Raw genomic sequence first — 24,502 nt, forward strand, 5'->3', positions numbered from 1 at the left:
GGAATGGCCCTCCATTAATATTTGAATAAATATCAAACGGACCTAATAGTCAAAATTGTGTTTTTTTATTCATCGTATTGAAAATTAATATCAAATGGACCTAATAGTCAAAATTGTGTTATTTTTGTATGCATCGTATTTAAAATATATATAACTTAGGCTCCATATAGGACTGGCGTTCTTTTTTTAAGAGGTTAAGCAGATTGAAATTTAAGCCTATAAGTTTTAAAATCGTGACGTTCATAATTGAAAAAGACAAACAATTTTATTTTTATTTTATCCTACGTGAGCTTTGGTTTTGGGGAGGGGGGACCGACGCCCTCATTAATATTCTGAATAAATATCAGACGGACCAAATTGTTTTATTTTTTATGCATCGTATTTAAAATATAGATAGCTTAGGCTCTATCCATGACTGGCTTTTTTTTTACGAGTTTAAGCAGATTGGAATTTAATCCTGTAAAATTTAAAATCGAAGACAACAGGCTTCTAAGTGTATAAGCATACCATAATTATAGTGTAAGGAAAGAATTTATTCCTTAAATTAATTACAATTTCTTTTTAATAATTCGAATATTTTTTAATCACCAGAAAAAGGTTAGAATTATCCATTTTTTCTATGTAATTATAAAAAAATACTATCTCTAATATAAACGATTCGAAACTGATGGCTAATCAAATATGTAACCTTATTATAAAAAAAAAATAATTGGCGAGAAAAAAAGAATAGAAACCGTTTTTTTGAACTAAAAAAAAAAGACATTGAACTTTTAAATTGCGTCGTTCCTCTTGGCAAAGAGTGTGATTATCTGTAAAAAAAAAAAAGACATTGAACTTTGAAATTGCGTCGTTCCTCTTGGCAAAGAGTGTGATGATCTGTAACTAATAGAAAAAACCTGTTTGTACGGGGGCGTAAGCAAATTCAAAAGACCTATTCTACTCTCAAAGTCTTTATCGGACGAGTTTGAGGAAAAAAGGGCGTGGAGGTGTCCTCTAATCTCTTTTGACTCTTAAAAAGTGAACTAAAACTTTTAATTTCCAATCAAATGAGCCCTCTTTGAAGTTTATACGAGCATCCCTTCCATAAGAACCATATATGCCCCCAGGGCATAACTTACAACGCCTGCCCCAGGGCCCTGGAGGGTTGTGTTGACAATGGAGTTTTCTTTATATGATCTTAGAACAATTTTTAACAAAATAGCTATCTCAAAATTTTTATCGGATGCATTTGTGAAAAAAGGGCATGGGGTGGTGGTTACCCTCCGATATCTTTTGACGCTTAAAAACTGAACTAGAACTTTCAATTTCCAATCAAACGAGCCCTCTCTGAAGTTAATACGAGCATTTTTACTCTTTGAAGTTTATACGAGCATTTCTTCGATATGAACCATATATGCCCCCAGGGCGCAACTTGCAAGGCCTGCCCCCGGGCCCTGGGAGGTTGTGTTGAGGCAGGAGTTTTTCTTTATCTGACTTTGAACTGTTTTTAACAAAATGAGTATCTCAAAATTTTTATCGGAGGCATTTGGGAGAAAAGGGGCGTGGAGGAATAGTTGCCCTCTGATCTCTTTTGACTCTTAAAAACTGAACTAGAACATTCAATTTCCAATCAAATGAGCCCTCTCTGAAGTTTATACGAGCATCCGTTCCACAACAGCTGTATATACCCTCAAGGCATAACTTAAAACACTTACTCCAGGCCTTGAAGGATTGTGTCGACTTCGGAGTTTTCGTTATATGATCTTGAACCATTTTGAAAAAAATGGCGCTCTCAAAGTTCTTATGAGAAAAAAAGGAAATGGAGAGGGGGGGGGCGGTTGCCCTCCGATCTCTTTTGACTCTTAAAAAATGAACGAGAACTTTCAGTTTCCAATCATATGCCCCCAGAGCATTATTTAAAACGCCTGCCTCCGGGCCCTGGGTGGTTGTGTCGACCCCGGATTTTCATTAAATGATCTTTGAACTATTTTTAACGAAATGGGCATACGTAAAGGAGTTTTTGTTATATGATCTTTGAACAATTTTTAACAAAACGCCTACCTCAAGTTTTTATCAGATGTATTTGGGGTAAAAGGACTTGGAGGCGACTAGCTGCCCTCCGATCACTTTTGAGTCTTAAAAACGGCATAATAACTCTCGATTTCCAATCGAGTGAGCCCACATTTGAAGTTTATACAACAACCCCTTCTATATGAAGTGCCTCTGGGAAAACAGTAAATGGAGTGTGGGGGGGGGAGGCTAGCTGCCCTCCGTTCACTTTTGACTCTTAAAAAGTGAATTACGACTTTCAGTTTTCAATCAAATGAATCCTCTATGAAGTTTATACGAACATCCCTTCCATAACAACCATATATTCCCCCAAGGCATAACTTACGACACCTTCCCCTGGGCCCTGCGGGGCTGTGTCGACACTGGGGTTTTTGTTATCTGAACTTTGAACTATTTTTAACAAGATGTCTGTCTCAAAATTTTATCTGATGCATTTAGGGCATGGACAGGGGGGGGCTAGCTACCCTCCGATCTCTTTTCACTCTTAAAAAGTGAACTAGAACTTTCAATTTCCAATCAAATGAGCCGTCTCTGAAGATTAAACGAGCATCCCTTCCGTAAGAACCTTGTATTCCCCCAGGGCATAGCTTACTACACCTGCCCCAGGACCCTGGAGGGTTGTGTCGACAATGGAGTTTTTGTTATATGATCTTAGAACTATTTTTAACAAAATAGCTATCTCAAAATTTTTATCGGATGCATTTGTGAAAAAAAGGCATGGGGGGTGGTTACCCTCCGATATCTTTTGACGCTTAAAAACTGAACTAGAACTTTCAATTTTCAATCAAACGAGCCCTCTCTGAAGTTAATACGAGCATTTTTACTCTTTGAAGTTTATACGAGCATTTCTTCGATATGAACCATATATGCCCCCAGGGCGCAACTTGCAAGGCCTGCCCCCGGGCCCTGGGTGGTTGTGTTGAGGCAGGAGTTTTTCTTTATCTGACTTTGAACTGTTTTTAACAAAATGAGTATCTCAAAATTTTTATCGAATGCATTTGGGAGAAAAGGGGTGTGGGGGATAGTTGCCCTCTGATCTTTATTGACTCTTAAATACTGAACTAGAACTTTCAATTTCCAAGCAAATGAGCCCTTTCCGAAATTTATACGAGCATCCGTTCCAAAACGGTTGTATATTCCCTCAAGGCATAACTTACAACACTTACTCCAGGCCTTGAAGGATTGTGTCGACTTCGGAATTTTCGTTATATGATCTTGAACCATTTTGAAAAAAATGGCGCTCTCAAAGTTCTTATGAGAAAAAAAGGAAAGTGAGAGGGGGGGCCGGTTGCCCTCCGATCTCTTTTGACTCTTAAAAAATGAACGAGAACTTTCAGTTTCCAATCATATGCCCCCAGAGCATTATTTAAAATTCCTGCCTCCGGGCCCTGGGGGGTTGTGTCGACCCCGGATTTTCATTATATGATCTTTGATTTATTTTTAACGAAGTGGGCATACGTAAAGGAGTTTTTGTTATATGATCTTTGAACAATTTTTAACAAAACGCCTACCTCAAGTTTTTATCAGATGTATATGGGGTAAAAGGACTTGGAGGTGGCTAGCTGCCCTCCGATCACTTTTGAGTCTTAAAAAGGGCACAATAACTCTCGATTTCCAATCGAGTGAGCCCACATTTGAAGTTTATACGACAACCCCTTCTATCTGAAGTGCCTCTGGGAAAACAGTAAATGGAGTGTGGGGGGAGGCTAGCTGCCCTCCGTTCACTTTTGACTCTTAAAAAGTGAATTACGACTTTCAGTTTTCAATCAAATGAATCCTCTATGAAGTTTATACGAGCATCCCTTCCATAACAACCATATATTCCCCCAAGGCATAACTTACGACACCTACCCCTGGGCCCTGTGGGGCTGTGTCGACACTGGGGTTTTTGTTACATGAACTTTGAACTATTTTTAACAAGATGTCTGTCTCAAAATTTTTATCTGATGCATGTAGGGCATGGACAGGGGGGGGGCTAGCTACCCTCCGATCTCTTTTGACTCTTAAAAAGTGAACAAGAACTTTCAATTTCCAATCAAATGAGCCGTCTCCGAAGTTTATACGAACATCCCTTCCGTAAGAACTATAAATGCCCCCAGAGCATTACTTACAACGCCTGCCTCCGGGCCCTGGGGAGTTGCGTCGACACAGGAGTTTTTTTTATCTGATCTTTGAACTATTTTTAATGAAATGATCATTTAAAAATTTTTATCGGATGGGCTTGGGTAAAAAAGGTGTGTGTGGGGGGGCTAGTTGCCCACAGGTATCTTTTGACTCTTAAAAAGTGAACTACAACTTTCAATTTCCAATCAAATGAGCCCTCTCTGAAGTTTATACGAGAATCCCTTTCAGAAGAACCATATACGCCCCCAGAATAACATTTACAACTCTTGCCCCTAGGCCCTGGGGTATGTGTTGACAACGGAGTTTTTGTTATCTAATTTTGAACAATTTTCAAACAAATGGCTATCTCAAAATTTTTATCGGATGGTCTTGGGTAAAAAAGGTGTGTGTGGGGGGGCTAGTTGCCCACAGGTATCTTTTGACTCTTAAAAAGTGAACTACAACTTTCAATTTCCAATCAAATGAGCCCTCTCTGAAGTTTATACGAGAATCCCTTTCAGAAGAACCATATACGCCCCCAGAATAACATTTACAACTCCTGCCCCTAGGCCCTGGGGTGTGTGTTGACAACGGAGTTTTTGTTATCTAATTTTGAACAATTTTCAAACAAATGGCTATCTCAAAATTTGTAGCGGATGGGTTTGGGGGAAAAAGGGCGGGGGGCGGGGGGGTTAGTGACCCTTAAATCTCTTGACTCTTAAAAAGTGAACTAGAACTTTCAATTTCTATTCAAATGAGCCCTCTATGAAGTTTATACGAGCATCCCTTTCATAAGAACAATACATGCCTTTAGGGCATAATTTTGAACGCCTTTCCCTGAGCCCTGAAGTGTCGTATCGACACTGGAGTTTTTCTTATCCGACCTTTGAACCATTTTTAACAAAATGTCTATCTCAAAATTTTTATCAAATGGGTTTGGAAAAAGAAGGTATGGGGGGGCGGGGGGGCGCTAGTTGCCCTCAGATCTCTTTTGACTATTAAAAAGTGAGTTCGAATTTCAGTTGCCAATCAAATGAGCCCTCTCTGAAGTTTATACGAGAATCCCTTTCATAAGAACCATATATGCCCCTGGGCATAACTTCCAACGCCTTCCCCTGGGCCCTGGGGTCTGTGTCGACACCTGAGATTTTATTATCTGACGTTTAAACAATTTTTAACTTAATGACTATCTCAAAATTTTTATCGGATGTATTTGGGCAAAAAGGGGCATGAGGGGGGGGGGCTAGTTGCCCTCCAATTTCTTTTAACTGTCAAAAAACTGAACTAGAAGTTTTAATTTCCAATCAAATGAGCCCTCTCTGAAGTTTTTACGAGCTTCCCTTCCGTAAGAGCCATATATTCCCCCAGCGCATAACTTACAACGCCTGCCCTCGGACCCGGGGGGAATGTGTAGACCCCGGAGTTTTCGTTACATGGTTTTTAAACTATTTTTCAAAAATGGCTATCTCAAAGTCTTTATCGGATGAGTTTGAGGAAAAACAGGCGTGGAGGGGGGCTAAGTGTCATCCAATCTCTTTTGACTCTTAAAAAGTGAACTACAGATTTCAATTTCCAATTGATTAATCCTTTTCGAAGTTTGCAGGAGCTTTTTCTCTAGAAAAATCTTATATATCCCCAGGGCATAGTCTACAACACCTGCCCCCGGGCCCTGGGGGTTATGTTGACACCAGAGGTTTTTGTTATCTGGCCTTTGAACTATTTTTAACAAAATAGCCATCTCAAAATTTTTATCGGACATATTTGTGAAAAAAAGGCGTGGGGGGTGGTGGTTACCCTCCGATATCTTTTGACGCTTAAAAACTGAACTAGAACTTCTATTTTCCAATCAAATGAGCCCTCTCTGAAGTTAATACGATCATTCCTTCTATAAGAATCATATATGCCCCCAGGGCATTTATAACCCTTTCCCTGAAGACTGTGGGGGGATTTTGCGTCTCAAAGATATAATTTTCAGAACTTTTAAATACGTTGAACAAAATAGCTATCTCAAAATTTCGATTGGATTTGTTTGGGGGAATGTGGGCGTGGAAGGGATGTCAGTTGCCTTCCAATCACTTTTGACTTCTTAAAAGGGCACTAGCCATTTAAATTTCCAATCGAATGAGCCCTTTTTGAAGTTTTTACGACAAAGCTTTCTATAAAATCTTATATGCCCCCAGGGCATAACCTACAACCCTTGCCGTGAGGGCTCTGGGGGGGGGGGGTTGTCATTCTCAAAGACCGAATTTCCAGAATTTTCAACTACGTTGAACAAAATGGCTGTCTCAAAATTATTTGATTGGATGTGTTTGGCGAAAAGGTGGGCGTGAGAGGGGGCTTAGTTACCCTCCAATCACTTTCGACTATTAAAAAGGGCACTAGCCCTTTGAAAGTCCAATCAAATGAGTCCTTTTTGAAGTTTTTATGACAAAGCTTTCTATAAAAACCTTATATGCCCCCAGGGCATAACTTACAAACCTTGCCCTGAGGGCTTTGGGGGGAGTGTCCTCCTCAAAAACATAATCTATATCCATGAAAATCAACTACGTAGAACAAAATGGCTATCTCAAAATTTTGATCGGATGTGTTTGGGGAAATGGTGGGTGTGGAAGGGGTGTTAGTTGCCTTCAAATCACTTTTGACTCTTAAAAACAGTAGAACTCTCGATTTCCAATCGAATGAGCCCCTTTGAAGTTTTCACGACGACCCCTACACATGAAGTGCTTCTGGAAAAAAAATGAATAATAAAACATTGGAGCCGTATGGCCTTTTCTATAGGCAACGCTATAGCGTTGCCTCTGATTCGTTAACATGAACTGTTTGAACAACTTTTTCTTGGTAATTTTTTTTTTAATAAAACAAAGGAAGGCTCAAGAAAAATAACAATGATCTCTCTAAACGTTAGAACATTCCGAAAACCACGAAAGGCTCCAACGTTAGATAACATTGTTTTAACGTTCTCATTCTTGCAGAAGCTTATGGCGCCTTCTGAAAAAAAAAACAAAAAAACTTTCGATATACTAAAAAAGGCAAAACAAAACATAAATAAACTAACAAACAAACAAAACGAGAAAAGATTTAGGAGTGTTAGAAAACCGCCATACGATTGTTCTTTCTTCTTTTTTTTTTGTTCTAAGGGTGTTAACAAATTTTACAAAAAATTACCTGAACTACTGCCAGTTATCTTAATTCGCATAAATGTAGGGGAAGGGGAGCAAAATAAATTTTCCCAAATCTATAGGAATGAATTTTTTTTTCTTACAATTTTTTTTTTCAATGAAAATACCAAAATACCACTCTCATTGACAACATATGACAAAATTTGACTCAAACCACTGGTCATCCCACGCAAGTTTATATTTGTATGTAGGTAAGCTTGGTATGTATTTAAGGAAGATCATTCCAGACCGAAGTGCTACGCAGGGTTGCCACCCTGACCTGGAAGAATTTAGTAAATGAGAGGAAAAATTTACTAGATCGCATCTGTTTTTACTAAATGCTAAAAAAAAAAAAAAAATTATTGAGAGGAATTCAAGCATCGATTTTTACTATAGGAGGATAATCAATACGATTTTCACAATCTTTTTTCCTTCTTTCTTCTTTTTTTCTCTTTTCCTCTTTTCTTTCGTTTTCATAGTATGATTGAAAATTCCGGAAACCTACAAGTTCAAAAATACTTTTTTTGGATATATATATATATATATATATATATATATATATATATATATATATATATATATATATATATATATATATATATATATATATATATATATATTATATATATATATATATATATATATATATATATATATATATATATATATATATATATATATATGTTACATTTCTACTTACTTTTAATTTCTCTCAGCAGGCTCCTTTCTCTTCAATAAAAATTTTCAAACTGAGGAGATTCACCTAATCGCCTTGGGTGGTTGGCTTTTGTTTTGATTCCAATAGATTCCCAATCATCACAAATCCAAGTGTCATTATAGCTTCATTTTCAGTTGGTAAGATTTGATACACAGAAAGCTGATTTTGTCGACCTTTAGACACCGGAAGTGAAGTGTCTGTTTATGAAAAAAGGTGACTGCTTGTCTGTCTCTTTAAGAGACAGACAAGCAAAATTGTAAATTGTAAAACAGACAAGCAAAAATTGTAAATTGTCATATGTTTACGATAATTTTTTTCCGATAATTACGATAATTCATGGAAAATAAAGAAAAGTTTTGTTTACTATAATGTATATATATATATATATATATATATATATATATATATATATATATATATATATATATATATATATATATATATATATATATATATATATATATATATATATATATATATATATATATATACGGTACTTGTACGTTTTATGGTACCCACGGAAGAAGTAAAGTTTGGTTAATGCAAAATAAATATAATAAAATAGGATGAATATGTAATAGTTTATAAACAAATTTGGGCTCTATATTTGTACATTAGCGGCTGGGGTGGGTGGGGGGTAAAGCATAGCATTTATTAAATACACAACCTATCCTAGGTACCTCCCCCCCCCCTACCCCACCCATAAAAAAACAGTTTAAAAATTGTAAACGCAATGAAACCACGCTTGGCATTCCATTTCTCTATTGCAAATACCCGTTTGACGGGTATCCATTAGTAGTTCCTTGTACAATATATAGCGGTGGGTACCATAAAGTGCACAAGAACCATATATATATATATATATATATATATATATATATATATATATATATATATATATATATATATATATATATATATATATATATATATATATATATATATATATATATATAACTCACCTGCTTTTTGAATTCCTCCTCCCTAAGGGGGTATTCAACATCGTCGTCAACATTTCCATTTTTACATCTATTCCTTTCAGTTGTAGCCTATAGAAAATCAATTGGTAAATTTTCTTTTAGATAGCATAGTAGCATCTTCATCCCTACTTTAACTTCTCGTTTCGTTGTTAATATTTTCAGTATATGCGGTTCATGCGCTTAAACTGTGTTTTTAAAGTTAGATTTGTTAAAAATATATTTTAAAAAGATTTTATTTATAATAGAAAAACTACATATGGTTTTTGACAAGAGATGAACCAAAACAGTAATTTAAAAGTATATAATTTAACGAGAAGAATTTAAGGCAAAATCGTTGTAAGTAATGCTGTAGAATTTTAATTTATTGCGTAAAAATATAAATAATTACTCCTAAATTTTGAAAAGCTGATTAACCCTGGAAGACGGTAACTCTGACTTCAGGGATCAGCTAACATATAACCTAAAACAACTATAATTCTTATAATTGGGCCCTCAATTGAGTTGATTGCGCATTGATATTCGCATTAACTTCATTACACTCAGGCAGAATTGCCAAGTGGACACAGGGTAGGGTTGCCACCGTCAGTAGGATTTTACTAGATCTAGTAAAAAAAAATCTAGTAAATTTAGAGGATCTAGTAAATTTCCAGAAATCTTGTAAAAAGTCATGGTTTGTAGTAAACAAAACTTTTGTTATTTTCCATGAATCCAGGGAAAAGAATTAGGGTCCGTTCATTAGGAAATCTGATTTCGATTACGTTAGATATTATGGCTACTATTGCTCTCATTTTTGCGATTTCGCGTCAACCCAAGCACTTAAAAATCTCTACTTTTCTCTTGGCTTCTTCTTGATACTCGCTTTGAAAGGCAAACTATTTAAAATCAGGACTGGTATGCCAGCTCAATTTGTTTTCAGAAAATTTTCCCAGACTCTCATAACAGCTGCTACGATTGTTAATTAGCTTTGTCCCTTTTTAAAGACGGTGCTGAAACGAACTTTTTCCATACTTGCCCAAGTTCTTTCTGACTCTCTGCAGCTTGCCCCATTCAAGTGCTGGAGCAGAGAGACAGTTCTTGATTTTGTCGGTCAACAAAACTAAAAACCGGAATAGGCTAAATGTCTCCAGTGTTTCGTCCTTATGAAAACGAACCAACTTGTTCTCAGGTCGTCAAGTGGAGTAGATGACTGGATGATCTCCACCGATTTGACTCGGGCTATCAAGAAATGGAAACAAGTAGATCCCTTAAGTTAGAATTCGAAACTAGTGGATACTTTAAATTCGGACGAGGCCGAGGACGATTAAAGCCTTTTAAGGGTGATTCTTTAATTGTGACTACATATTTTTCTTCTTACTTTTCAATTTGTATGATTTGCCTGACCTGAAGACTATTGACACAATTTTTTTTTAAGCTAATTATTGCATATTATATAAATTTTCTTTTTCTTGGCAGCCCTAGTCCAATTTGAGGTGCACTTTTCAGCTTACATAATTTTACAACTAAACTGGTAGCCGATTACGTCATTTCCGTTTTGAAGTGACATAGATTGTGTTGGTTTTTAATCCCCTTGAATACGAATGAGAGAGAATCCAGAAAAAATCAGTTAAAAAAAATCCTAAATTAATTGCTTTAAAATTTGCCAGAAATCTTTGTAAGAATCTTATCTTTTATTTAAAGACCATCTCAATTAGTGTTTAAAAACTGGCAAATTTCTTCTTAAAATGCGAAATTGAAGGGTTTAGAGTTCAAACCTAAAAACGGAAACTAGGGGACAAATTTCAAAAGCCGTCACTTTCAAACACACCTCAGATTCTGAGCACCATCGCCTGAATTGCTTCGTGAATATGAGCTGTAGCTGTTTTTCTTGTTGATTGTTTTTTTAATTTTTCAATATATTTCAATTTTATGACCTGAAGACCATTGACAAATTTAAAGCCGGGCTTCACCAGCAGGATTTCCGTAATCCAAGATTCCAGACTATTGTTTGACGTCTTGGGTATACCGCATTTGGAATATGAAGCCTACCCAGTAGTACATCCAAATAATCCAAAAAAAGGATTTTTGAACTTATAGGTTTCCGGAATTTTCAATCATACTATGAAAACGAAAGAAAAAATGAAAACAGAAAAAAAGAAGAAAAAAAGGAAAAATATTCTGGAAATCCTATTGATTATACTCCTATAGTAAAAATCGATGCTTGATGGTGCGCAAAAAATTTTCTGAGCATTCAGTAAAAACAGATGCGATTTAGTAAATTCTTCCAGGCCAGGGTGGCAACCCTGAGTGGACATATTTTATGTCCAAAGGGCATAGTCCGATGTCTCGGAACATCTTAGGGCAAACAAAAGACATCTTTCAGAAATTTGTGACATAAAAGGGACACGTTTTGCAAGTTTATGACATAAAACAATATATTTCCCTACTGGATATATATCTTTGCATAAAAAATGTCACTACCACCGAAGTAGTGCTAAAACTACTTATCAATTACCAAATCTACTTATTTTCTACTAATTTCTTACATTTTATACTGTATTTTTCGAAATTGCTTGCTCCTTCCCGAAGACAACTATCAGCAAATATTCATGAAATTATTTGCAAGTTTGAATTCTTTCATCTATAAACGATTTTATTTCTCCTGGCTTTTACGCTATAGTCAAACAGTTCGTGGTAACGAACTGTAAGTAAGGAGCGACCCGGCTCAATGGTAACCGAAACTCTAGAAAACGGAATTTGGTACCAATAGATACATCAAAAGAATCAGATTTTAATTCGGATTTCAAATATATAAGTTTCATCAAGTTTAATCTTACCCATCAAAAGCTACGCGCCTGAGGAAATTTGGCTGATTTTCAAAAAAGGGGGAAAGACCCCTTAAAAGTTATAGAACCTTAATGAAATTCCCACCATCATATTCAGCGTATCAGAGAACCCTACTGTAGAGGTTTCAAGCTCCTATCTACAAAAATGTGGAATTTTGCATTTTTTGCCAGAAGAAAGATCACGGGTGCGTGTTTATTTGTTTGTTTGTTTTTTTTCTTTCCCCAGGGGTAATCGTATTGACCCAGTGGTCCTAGAATATCTAAGGAGGGCTCATTGGAACGGAAATTAAAAGTTCTAGTGCCCTTTTTAAGTGACCAAAAAATGGAGGGCAACTAGGCCCCCTCCCACGCTCATTTTTTTCTCAAAGTCACCCAATTAAAATTTTGAGATAGCCATTTTGCTCAGCATAGTCGAAAATCTCATAAATATATCTTTTACGATGACTTAATCCCCCACAGTTCCAAAGGGAAGGGTTGCAAGTTATGAACTTTTCCCATTGCTTACATATTATATTGGTTATTGGGAAGTATACAGACATTTTCAGGAAGAATTTTTTTCTGGTGGGGGGGGGGCTGGGGGAGGGGGTTACTCGGGAGAATCTTTCCGTGGAGAATATTTCTTTGGGGTAAGGGACAATTCTATGAAGGGGGCGCCGGATTTCCAAGCATTATTTAAAAAACGATGAGAAATTAAATAAAAAAAAACAAGTTTTTTCAACTGAAAGTAAGAAGCAGCATTAGAACTTAAAATGAACAGAAATTATTACGTATATGAGGGGGTTTTCTCCCAAGTCAATGCCTCGCTCTTTACGCTACAGCTTTTTTTTAGTGCTTTCAAAAGAGCTATCTATTCTAATTAAACGGCCTTTGTGATTCAGGGGTTTGTGAATTAATTTTTTTTTAACTTTTAACGTAAAGAGCGTGGAATTGACTAAGGGGAGAACCCCCTCATATGAGTAATAACAAAGAGGTAATAAAAAAAAACAATAAAAAAAAACAAGCGATACGGCTCAATAGTAATCGAAAACTTTAAAAACGGAACTTTGATGTCAATAAATGTATCAAAAGAATGTGTTTATAATGCTGATTCTAAATGTATGAATTTTATTAAGTTTAGTATTACTCATCAAAGGCTACGAGCCTGAGAATATTTACCTGATTTTTTTTAAAGAGGGGGGAAACATCCCCTAAAAGTAAAAGAATTTTAATGAAAATCACACCGTCAGATTCAGCGTATCAGAAAACCCTATAACATATGTTTCAAGCTCATATCTGCAAAAATCTGCAACTTTGTATTTTTGGCCAGAAGAAAAATATACGAATATAGAAGTTCGTTACGTAAGTTAATTTGTAAATTACGTCAGAACCAAATTTAGAGACAGCCATTTAGCAAAAGAAAGGTAAAATTTTTATGCAAATGTTGCTTACTTATTCAATGACGCTGAGCTAAAATAAAAGCTGCATTAACTAAAACACGATCAGAAATTAAATAAAAAAAACAAGTTTTTTAAACTGAAAGTAAGGAGCGACATTAAAACTTTAAACGAACAAAAACTATTGCGTATTTAAAAGGGGCAGTCCCCTCCTCAACGCCTCACTCTTTACACTAAAGTTTGACTCTTTCTTACAACTCTATTTTTAAAACAATAAAAAACTTCAGCATAAAGAGCAAGGCGTTGTGGGGGGACAGTCCCTTTCAAATATGGAATAATTTCTGTTCGTTTTAAGTTTCAATGTCGCTCCTCAATTTCAGTTTAAAAAACTTTTTTGTTTATAGATCAAGATTAAAGGCAAGCAGGCACTTTTTTTTGTTAAGACTCACTTCCGGCTTCCGATAGTCAGGCAAAAACACATAACTTTTTATCAAGTATTACCAACTAAAAATGAAATATTAACAAAATGAAAAATTTGGATTCTTGATGTTCTGGAATCAAAACAAAAGCCAACCACCCAGTATGAATTTTTTTAGTTAGAAAATTTTTAAGGAAAGAGCGATATGACCAAAATATATTATTTTTTTTCTGACGAAGGCTCTTAGCATAGAAGGAGTTGTAGAAACGACGAAAAGAGCTCATTTGATTAGAAATTGAAAGTTCTAGTGCGCATTTTAAGAATAAAAATTGATTGGAAATCAATTAAACACATTGATTGGAAATCATACCCCCTTCCAACATTTGATCAAACACATCCAATGAAAATTTCAGAAAATTTGAAGATGACTCATTTTTGGATGCTCAGGGAACATATTCACAGAATAGGAAGTTGACAACCCTGACTATGCCACTTTCCGAATACCAAAGAAAGTAGGCGCATTTTGAGTTCCCAATAACAAGGCCCGAACTCACATTCAGTACAGGTTAGTGTTACTGATAACTTCCACTGCTAGATCCATGAATCCATCAATGAAGAGAGGTTAATGGCATTTTCGAGATCCCATAGGGATTTTATATCGTTTTCCGGATGGAGATGATGATCAAAGCGTAGAATAAGATTAGTGTGCAAAGCCAGTTATGAGACCTTCCTTAGTTCCACCTCTGCCTCCTTAGGCACCCAGGGCATCACGGAGGAGCCGCCAATCTTCCCTCAGGCTTTAAGCTGCAGTTATGTCCTCCCATTCTCGTAGAAAAACGGTGTTCAGGTTGCGTAAATCCTTGTGGTAGGTACAGCACAGTGTGTTTATGGGTCTTCCTCGGCTACGGTTTCCTGGTGGTGGCCAGTATAAAGCCGCTTTTGCGACTCTATGGCAGTCCAAATGTAGGACGTGTCCTAAATACCTCCACCTTCTGACTCTGATGATGTCGGTTGTTAGAAGTTGTCGCATCATTTCATGCATGGACTAGTTAGTCATCTTCTGTGACCACTTCATATTCAATATTCTGCGAAGACACGAGTTTACAAAAGCCAAGACTCTCTCTTGTTTCTGATTGAGGTGCCATGTTTCTGTTAAGTACAGCAGTATTGGCATAACATTGCTGTTGAAAAGACATAGCTTCAGGCGCAGAGAAATCTCTGAGATCTCCCTACTTGACGTAGTTTGTTGAAGGCGTCGTTTGCCTGTCCTACTCTGGTGATTACTTTTTTCATTGTCAAGCCGGTTTTATGGTTAATATTTCCTAGGTATTTGAACTGGACAGCTTATTAAACATCTTGGTCACCACATTTAATGGACAGAGGAGAGTCACTTGTCGCCATACATTTGGTTTTTCTCAGCATTCACACGTAGGCCAAGAGGGTTTTCCTTTATCGTGACCTCGTCTAGTAATTTTTATATCCGCTTTTTGCTTGACTCAAGCACTGCTTTGTCCCCTGCAATGTCAATATCATTGACCTGAACTTCTGGGCTTAATCTGATTCCTCCTGTCTCTGTGTTCACACTCCTGTTTTACTCCTGACAAAATCCGGAAGAAACGAGTTTGGCCTTCTGGTGACTTGACGCAACATTCACTACCCTCATATATGGCTCATGTATGAGGGTAACATGACAGAAAGAATCGTCACTATTTTTAGGGATTCCAAAATGGATGAGAGTCTTCCATAGGCTTTCACGATCTACGGAGTCGAAGGCCTTCAAAAAGTCCACACGGATCATATAGACCTTCGAACACCACTCTCTGCTATTGTCAGTTAGAAGTCAAAGCATGAATATAAGGCCCACACATGAGCGATTTGTCAGGAGGTATGGTGGAGGATTCGGACCGTGTAAGGTTTATCCGGCGTTTTCTGCCAGTTAAAAAGAACATAATATTCAAGCTCCTCGAAGATACCACCTTTTCGATTACCTATTGATTATCTTGGTCAAATATAAAAATACTGCGTTTCAGATAGAGTGAAGTCAGCAAAGTGATTTGTCTGGAAGGTTTTGTTCCAGTTGTTTTCGTATCTTCTGTAGGATGCTATGTGAAAGCATCTTCCCAGCCATTGACAGTAAGCTTATACTCCGCCATTTGCCTGGCTTGGTAGCGTCTCCTTTTTTGCGTATAATGATGAGTGCGTTGCGTTTAAAGTTTGATGGTACTTGGCTGTTGGCCATATCCGAGCGAAGAGTAAAGAATAAAGAAAGATACATGAGGATATTGATGCCTTTATCATGTCCGTGGATATGCGGTCCAGTGCCGGTGATTTTCCGTTTTCCAGTTTCTTTGCTGCTTCTCGTATCTCAGTGGCAGAAAGCGGATCCGTGCTAATATTTAGAGGGAAGATGGGAATCTTTTCAATATCAAGTGGCTCTTTTTTCGGGGAGGGGGAGGGTCTCTTCAATAGATTTTCGAAATGATTCTCCTGTATTTCATTGACTGCACGCTGTTCTGTCCCCAGAACCTCCGACGAATTTCTGACTGGGCCGTCTCTATTTGTCGATCGTTTCCGTATGACATCATTAGTAGATATGGGAATGTGAGCAAACTGTAATTAAAATATACAAAGAGTGGGAAAAGCTTAATGAACTAAAAGACTGGATGAAACTTGTTGATAGAGCCCCTAATTCAGCATATTTCCTAGTATATAAGTCCACTCTAAGGGCACGCTTAGCTGACCTTGCAAAGCGGTTAATGAAATGATAATGTTTTTCAAGCTAAGAGAAGAATAAATCAAGAAATTTTGAATAACCGTAAATTTGACAGAAATAATTATCTTTTGCAAAAAACAAAAAGTTCACGAAACCCATTTAAGAGAACCGAGAGAGACACCAGTCCCCTTGTTATTCCAATGCTTTCAGTTTCGCGTAATTTTAATAGCCTAAACTAGCTGAAAACGTAGAATTCGCTAACATTAAAAGCAGTCTAAGAATCAAAGAAAATAGAGCAAGGATATAAAAATGAATTTCAAATCAAACTATAAAATTAGTATTCCCGACGCGTTTTTCTTTGTGAAAAGTCTGCCTATTTCTCATCTTTAGTTAGCATGTTGATCTGCAAATACGCTCGTGCTTTGACTTGTGAAGCGTGGGAACCTTAAAACAATTTAGTAAAGGATTTTTAGAGAAGTTTAAATTTTGAAATATTGTTGAAATACCGTTAAACAGACTAAGATAAGATTTATTCATGATTAAATACACAAACAGTAATACACTATACTGTGTATAGTGTTCCTATGCTCCCCAATGGAGCCCCCAATGGCTCCTTGGCCTGTAAAGGAGGAAGACATACGAATCACTTCTTCAGAGAAAAAAAAAATCACTTGCCTACAGAGAGAAGAGGAGAAACAATTGTAGAACACAAAAACTAAATAGATTAGATAGATTAAATAAATTAAATGGATCGAATTAATTGCAATGAATTCAGCAAAAAAACCTCTATAAAAATAAATAAATAACTTCTAAGAAGCCAAAAATTGTTTAACAATATTTTTGGAACAACCCCCACAAGAGTAGAACCTGTGAGCTGATTTAGACATCATATTCTATGGAATATTACTATGATTCGACATTACAAGGTTAAAATTATACTTTATAGAAGGAGTTGAAGAATTTGAATACGATTTTTTGTATTGCGAAGAGGATAGTTACTTTGTTAGGAAGTAAAAGACGGTGGGACACTTGAGGAATTGGGGAGGTTACCATGAAGCTGAGAAAAAGTAAGACTGCACACAAAAGAATATACAATGATTCGAGGTTGAGTAAAGGAATAAGTCTCGAACGACTAGTTCCCTGAATGAGGTTTCTAGCCTTATTATAAACCTTAAAAAGTGGTTTTAAAAGAAAACGAAAAGGTGACATCCATACTAGCCTACTGGGCAGTAAGAAACATAAGATTGGATTAAATTGAGAAAATTTGACAACGAAGGTACCATTATTAATTTACAACTTGCCGATGCTGAAAGACCTTACTAAATTCCGCGGTAAGTTTATTTGTGCCAGAACTAGGAATCAATAGATTAAACGTACCTTTGGCAAAATATTTTTTAGAATGATTCGAATAATGCACTTAAATTCATGTACACGACCACACTTTGTTTTATTACAGAAAAGCACAGTTCATTCTTTAATACATTAGTTCCAAAATACACGCACAAAAAATAAATTGTTGTTTGTTTAGGTTTTAGTACCTCTTAATCAAAGAAAAATAATAAATATTTCATTAGAGGTTTTAGAAGTTGGAGGAGGAAAGAGGTTTAAAGGTTGAAAATTGTCGTTTGAGGTTTTAGTACCTCTAGATTAAAAGAAAACCATAATAATTTCATTAGTGGTCTCAGATGTTGAAGGAGGCAGGAGGTTTAAAGGTTGAAAATTGTTGTTTGATGTTTTAGTACCTCTGGATCAAAGAAAAACAATAATGATTTTATCAGAGGTTTATAAGTTGGAAGAGGCTGGAGGCTTAAAGGTTGAATACCTCTAATAATCTTTCCTTTATTCTTCTTCTCTTTTTTTATACTCTTCTATGTGTATTCATGTTTCGTACAGGGGGATGATTTATATTATTATCATTAGTATTATTACATTAAACGACCCCACATTATTCAGCAGCCCATTCTCATTTTTAAGCATTTTTTTTTCTTACTTGAATTCTTAAAGGAAGTAAATATTACTTCATAAAGCTTAAGAACTTATCTTCAATCTCTCTGTAAGGCTAATGAAGATTTGAAATCTACCCAATCGTTTTCTACCCAATCGCTTGGGTAGAATAGAAGATCCATAGTCCAAGTTCTCAAGATGCCCCATAGTCCTTCCACTCTTATATAGGCCAAAATTCTTAGCCTTCAGGATCAGTGGCGGTTCCGGCCTCACTTGAGCCTGGAACAAAATCTTGATTAGCGCCCCCTCCTGTCTCCCAAAAATTTTCAGGCCAAATTTTAACAAAATTCTCATTTATTAAAAAAATTTCTATTTATTTAAAAATGATTTTCTTAACTTTAACCTCTTCAAAATTATTAATTGTCTCAACATCCTGTAAAATAGGAACATGTTTGAATAAAAATATCACAAAAAAACATTAATGTTGGTTAAATTCAGTCTACTTACTTTTGTTTTCGATGAATGCTGATGCAGATATGGTAAAATGAAAATTTTGGATTAAATTTACTTATACTTACTGCCAACTGCGTCCTCTTCTTTATTAGAAAAAAATCCATAATTACGAAATTATTAATTTTTTACATTATTGACATTTGATTATTTATCATTATTTACGGTAGATTATTTATTTGAAATATGCGGCCCTGAAATTTCTGCACCCGAGTCAAGTGCCTCTCTGTCCCCCCCTAAAACCACCTCTGCTCAGGATTCCCCCTATGTACATGCCTGGTTGGAGAAACGGGTATCAAGTAGGAGCCACACAAGGCAGGGTTGAAAGCACGAAATATCATATACAGAGACTTTAATTACGTAACAGAGAATGAATAGCTGTTGGATTTCTATACACCATTTCAAGGGAGAACCTTCATTAACTGAAAACCTGTCTGAAGTTATACAACGTTTTAGTTCATTGATATCCTGCTTAATACAAGTTCCCCTGTATCATTTTTTCCTCTCTCCAGACTGGGTTCAGTCTACCATCAGCCTGGCAATTAATTTAAATCTATGCTGCAGACAAAAACACCTGCTGGTTTCCCCTCAGTGCTACTGTGATTGCGCACATATCTATATGTGGGTTTGATGTGTTTATATCCCTATTAGCCTTACGTGCGCAAATTTTGCTCAGCGTGAAGCTCCCTGCTGTAAGTTGAGAACAACCACTTAATTACCCATGATTAATGTCTTAACTCCAAGTTTTTGGCAAAAAGCTTGCTATAAAAAGCAAAAGCCTTTTTTTAATTATCTTGAGTAATCGATCGCCAGTAATCATCAGTAAGGATCGCAGTAGCAGTTCATCACTTTCATTATTGAACAAATCTTCCCTTAGAGTTGCCATATTCTTGCACCTAAAAAGAAAATATCCTAGTCCATCCCCCAAAATACCAGATAAAGGTCATTTTAAAAATTAATATCCCTCCAATTTGTTAAAAGTGGTAGACAATTAGCTCGCACCTAAATCCAAATTCTAATGCTTAAAATTTGTAAATTCGACTTGAAATAATATTCTTCACCAAAACTCTCTACGAAGAAGTGCGTGTATTCAATCATGAATGTATCTTATCTTAATGAGTTTAAAGATGTTCCAGCAATATCCCAAAATTTGAACTTCTCTAACAAACGCATTACTAAATTTTTTGAAGGTTCCCACGTTTCACAATTCAAAGCAGGAGCGTATTTGCAGATCAATAAAAAAAAAAAAATATGATAAAAAAAATACAATACTTTAGTAACAAAATTATGAAAACTGCAACAAAGAATTATGGGAGGGGGCCACCCAGAGCGTATTAAATTAAATACGTAACCTAACCTAACCAAATTACCAACTAAATATTTAATTAAAATATTGCTATAATGTAGTTTCCCACCGAGCCGAAGCTAATTGTCTGGCATAAACACCGTGAAAACCAAGTATTGTCTCATGTTCGTGATACAAGTTCTCGAGTGTGTATTATATAATACATAAGTGCCGAATCGACTTATTATGCTCATTCTAAATATATAAGATTCATCAAGTCTATTGTTACCCGTCAAAAGCTACGAGCCTGATCAAATCTGCCTATTTTTGGAGCCAACACAGCTATGTATGCTTTTCCTCTGTTCCAATCTGTTGAAAGCCTCCCTCTTTAATCTTTCTCATAAAGTTACCATTTCCCTTAAATCTTTGCTTAAGAATTCCTCCCCACTCCAACCGCTGACGACCTGATTTCCGTTTAGCTCTAGACGGTTGGCCGAAAAGGATAATTTTTGGCGACCTGTCATTATTCATCCACAGAACGTGCCTTACTTAGCCATTTAAACCGTTCTCTCATTCTAGCCCTAGAAGGCGGGATTGAGCCACACTTTTTGTACAGCCTACTGTTTGAAATTCGGTCAGTCAGCCGGGTACCCAAAACAATCCTTAGGCAATTTCTCTTGAAAACATCTAGCAATCCTTCCTCTCTGTTTCGGAGTACCCACCCTTCAGAACTGTATGTGACTACTGTCATCACATTAGCTTCCAATATTTTAATCTTGGTTCACAGGCTTATCTTCCTATTTTTCCAAACCTTTTCAACTTTTTTTAACATCTTCACTGCTCCCACCATCTTTACTAATAATACTCCCGGGGTAAGTGAAGCTGTCCACTTGATCGATCTTTTCGTTACCCAACGTAACTTTTTTCATTTTCACTTATTCCTAGCCTTAGCGACTTAGTCTTCCTAACATTTATTTTTGAACCTATTCTAGCACCCTGAACTTGTAAAACCTCTAAAAGTTCATGCAGTTTGCTCACAATTTCATCTAGGATGCTTAAATCATCAGCATAATCTATGCCCAGGATTTAATATGAAACCAGCTACTAATCTTATTTCCTACCCCAACTGCAGCAGTGTTATTCCCATGCATAGCACTAATCACTTTAATGGATTTGTCTGGTATACCATACAAGGATAAGACCTTCGCTAGAGCTCTTCTACCAGTTGAATCGAACGTTCGCTCATAATCTATAAAGCTGTGGACAAAAGGTGTTTGATGACTCAGACACTTCTAAATTATTAACCTAAGAGTGACAATCAAAACGATGCTTATAAATGGTGATTGAACACATCCCTGCTTAATTCCTGATTTAATACGAAACCAGCTACTAATCTCATTTCCTACCTCAACTGCAGCAGTATTATTCTCCTTCATAGCACTAATCACTTTAATGTATTTGTCTGGTATACCCATTGTATATAAATATAATACAGTATGATCATTCCCTATCTCAACTCTTATACAAAGCCGGACCGAGATGCAAGTGCTCCGAAGAACATTTAAAAAGTATAGACATAAGCGACATTCGATTTTTTCACGGGTAGGCAGGTCAGATTTCTCTTGAACGTGAATCTCGGCTTCACCTTTGTAATACTAAATTTAAAAAAATTTAATTTTAAATGAATTTATTCTAATTCATATATAAAAATCGGTAATTAGTAGTGTAATGACATTATTAGATGTTTTTTAGAAATTACACGTAGGTTTCGAAGTTTCGAGTTGATTTGAAAGGCATTTTGAGAAAGTTTCTGCCAAAATACGTGTTCTAGTGAATATACACTGGACAGCTCATGGCAGATCAAATCGGAGAAGCTGTTTGAACGTGCCAAGGATGTAGTAGCGAAAAATTACTGAGCCGTGATCTTAGTTATACAATGTATACACTGTATACAGTGGGTATACCATACAAGGATAAGACCTTCGCTAAAGCTCTTCTATCAGTTGAATTGAAAGCTAGCTCATTATCTATAGAACTAAGGACTAAAGGTGTTCGATGACTCAGACATTGCTCAGTTATTAATCTAAGAATGGAATCATGGTCGACACATCCTCTACCATTCCTAAAACCGCACTGTTCTTCTCTTATAACTCTTTCTACAGCATCGATCTATCTAAAAAGTACTATAATACTAAGTAATTTGCTACTTACAGAGTCCAGGATAATCACCTTTCTTATACAGGGGTTTAACTAGAGTTTTCCTTAAATCGCTAGGTACTTCCCCTTTTTTAAAAATCACATTCATAATATTCAGTAGCTTATTTCTAACCTCATGACCACCATATTTAAGAAACCCATTACCAAACTATCAGCTCTTGTGACCTTATTATTTTTTAATCCCTCTACTACTTTCACTAATTCTTCCTCACAAAATAAATTTTCTTTCCCGTCCAAGGTGTCACAAACTTTCCATTTTCCTCTATATCTTCTCTTGTAACTCTACCCCGGTTTAGCACATTCTCAAAATGTTCTTCCCGTCTTTCTTTAACTTCATCCTTATCACTAGTTGTGGCCCCGTTCCTATCTTTATCTGGGACAAGTTCAGATTGACTACTCCATCTCAATTTATTAGCATGCCCGTACAATATTTTACTGTTAAGCCGTCTAGCTGCATCTTCTATATCCTCGGCAATTTTATCCATGGTTTCCACTTCACATCTCCATAGAACCCAATAGTAGAAGTTTCAAGCTCCTATATACAAAATGTTGAATTTTAATTTTTTTTTTTTTTGCCTGAAGAAAGATCACGGATGTGTGTTTTTTTTTTCCCGGGGGTGATCGTATCAAACCAGTGATCCTAGAACAGCGGGAGAGGGCTCAGTTGACCAGAAATCGAAAGTTCTAGTCGTCCGATAAAGATTTTGAGATAGCCATTTTGTTCAACATACTTGAAAGATCTAATAACTATGTCTTTGAGCATGACTTGACACCAACAAACTGGGGGAAGCGCTACAAGCTATGAACTTCGCCCATTGTTTACATGTAGCACTGGTTATTGGGGTCTATACAAATATTTTTCGGGGGGTTTTTCTTTAGGTGGAGGGGTATTTTCTACAGGAAGAATTTTCCGTCGGGAGGGAAGTTTCTGGGTGTAAATTTTCCAGAGTAAATTTTAAACGGGGGAAAATTTGACAGAATTCATATAGCCATAAGTTCCTTTTGATTGTCTTACTTTCTCTTCGGCGACTCCGTTTTATGTGTGGAGATGATCTGGGGAATTGTCCGGGGTAATTTTTAGCGGGGTTGGAATTGTTTTGGAGATTTTTCTGTGAGGGGGGGGATTATCTTCGAAAGAAATTCTCCATGGGGGAATCCTCAACGGGAGAAATTCTTCATGGGGAAATCTTGCACGTGAGAAAATTTTCATTTGGGGAGGGATTTCCGGGGAAAATATTCCACATAGGGACATTCCCGCTATCGCAGGTTGGACTGACGTCCCTCTCAGTCCTCTCCTGCAGGTGCCCTTAACTTTTAATTGTTGCTAAACATAGTTGTTTCTGTCGAATTTGTGGTTATTTACAACTTCTTGAGGTTTATTTATTCTTCCCTTAACTGGAAAGAGAGTATCATTTCATTAGCTGTATTGCAAAGTTGGGCATGTGTATTAGCTCTATAGTTTGGTGCCAGCTTCTTACTTTCAAAATTGACTATTTTGTTTAAGAGAATTGACAATAATCTGTAGCTTCAACTGAGTGAGGGGCATTCTAGATTTTGAAAAATACATATTTTTCTAGTGCAATACATGATAATCAGTGTTGCCAACTTTTTGGTTCATGAGTATGTCCCCTGAGCATCTAAAAATGAGTCACCTTTAGCTAAAAATGTGTATCTTGGATCTTTAAGCGCTAGAGGTTTTTTTTTACCTGTTGTATTATTAACCAAAAGACGCTTTGTAAACCCCTTTCAAAGCGGCAAGTTAACGTCAAATATAATAAAAACGAAAAAAAGACTAAACAATTCATAGGCTACACAACGACTTAATGTGAAAGAATAAAACTTATTTAAACATTTAAATACCTTACTTTGGACAAAATCCTTTATTTACATCTCTGACTCTGGCATAACTTCGATACTCAACAGAAAAATACGGAGAAAAGCACCACTTTAGTGAAAAGTGACAATCATTTTTTTATCAAAATATATAACCACCAAGGAAATTTTCTGTCTTATGTCATTTAAAATATCTCCCTTTTATCTCATTGTGTCCCGACACATGAGAATATGTCCTTTTGACATAAAATGTATCGAGTTGCCAACCTTGATGATAATGTTAAAATCGATCCACTGTTCAAGCCTCACTCAAGTTGGTATTTATGTGTATTCAAGCTGATTCATGTGGTCAAGGTTACCACTGTTGGTGATTTATCAC

The 24,502-nt window shown here is 36.3% G+C and overlaps 1 protein-coding gene across 2 annotated transcripts in view; it reads left to right on the top strand.

Annotated features, from left to right (window-relative positions):
* PICK1 (protein interacting with PRKCA 1) overlaps nt 1-24,502 on the top strand; it is a 134,445-nt gene that overhangs the window by 21,122 nt on the left and 88,821 nt on the right. The window lies entirely within an intron of this gene.

The sequence above is a fragment of the Artemia sp. Qi Xiang Cuo genome, chromosome 17, assembly GCF_049724085.1.
Source record: "Artemia sp. Qi Xiang Cuo chromosome 17, ASM4972408v1, whole genome shotgun sequence".
Lineage (NCBI taxonomy): Eukaryota > Metazoa > Arthropoda > Branchiopoda > Anostraca > Artemiidae > Artemia > Artemia sp. Qi Xiang Cuo.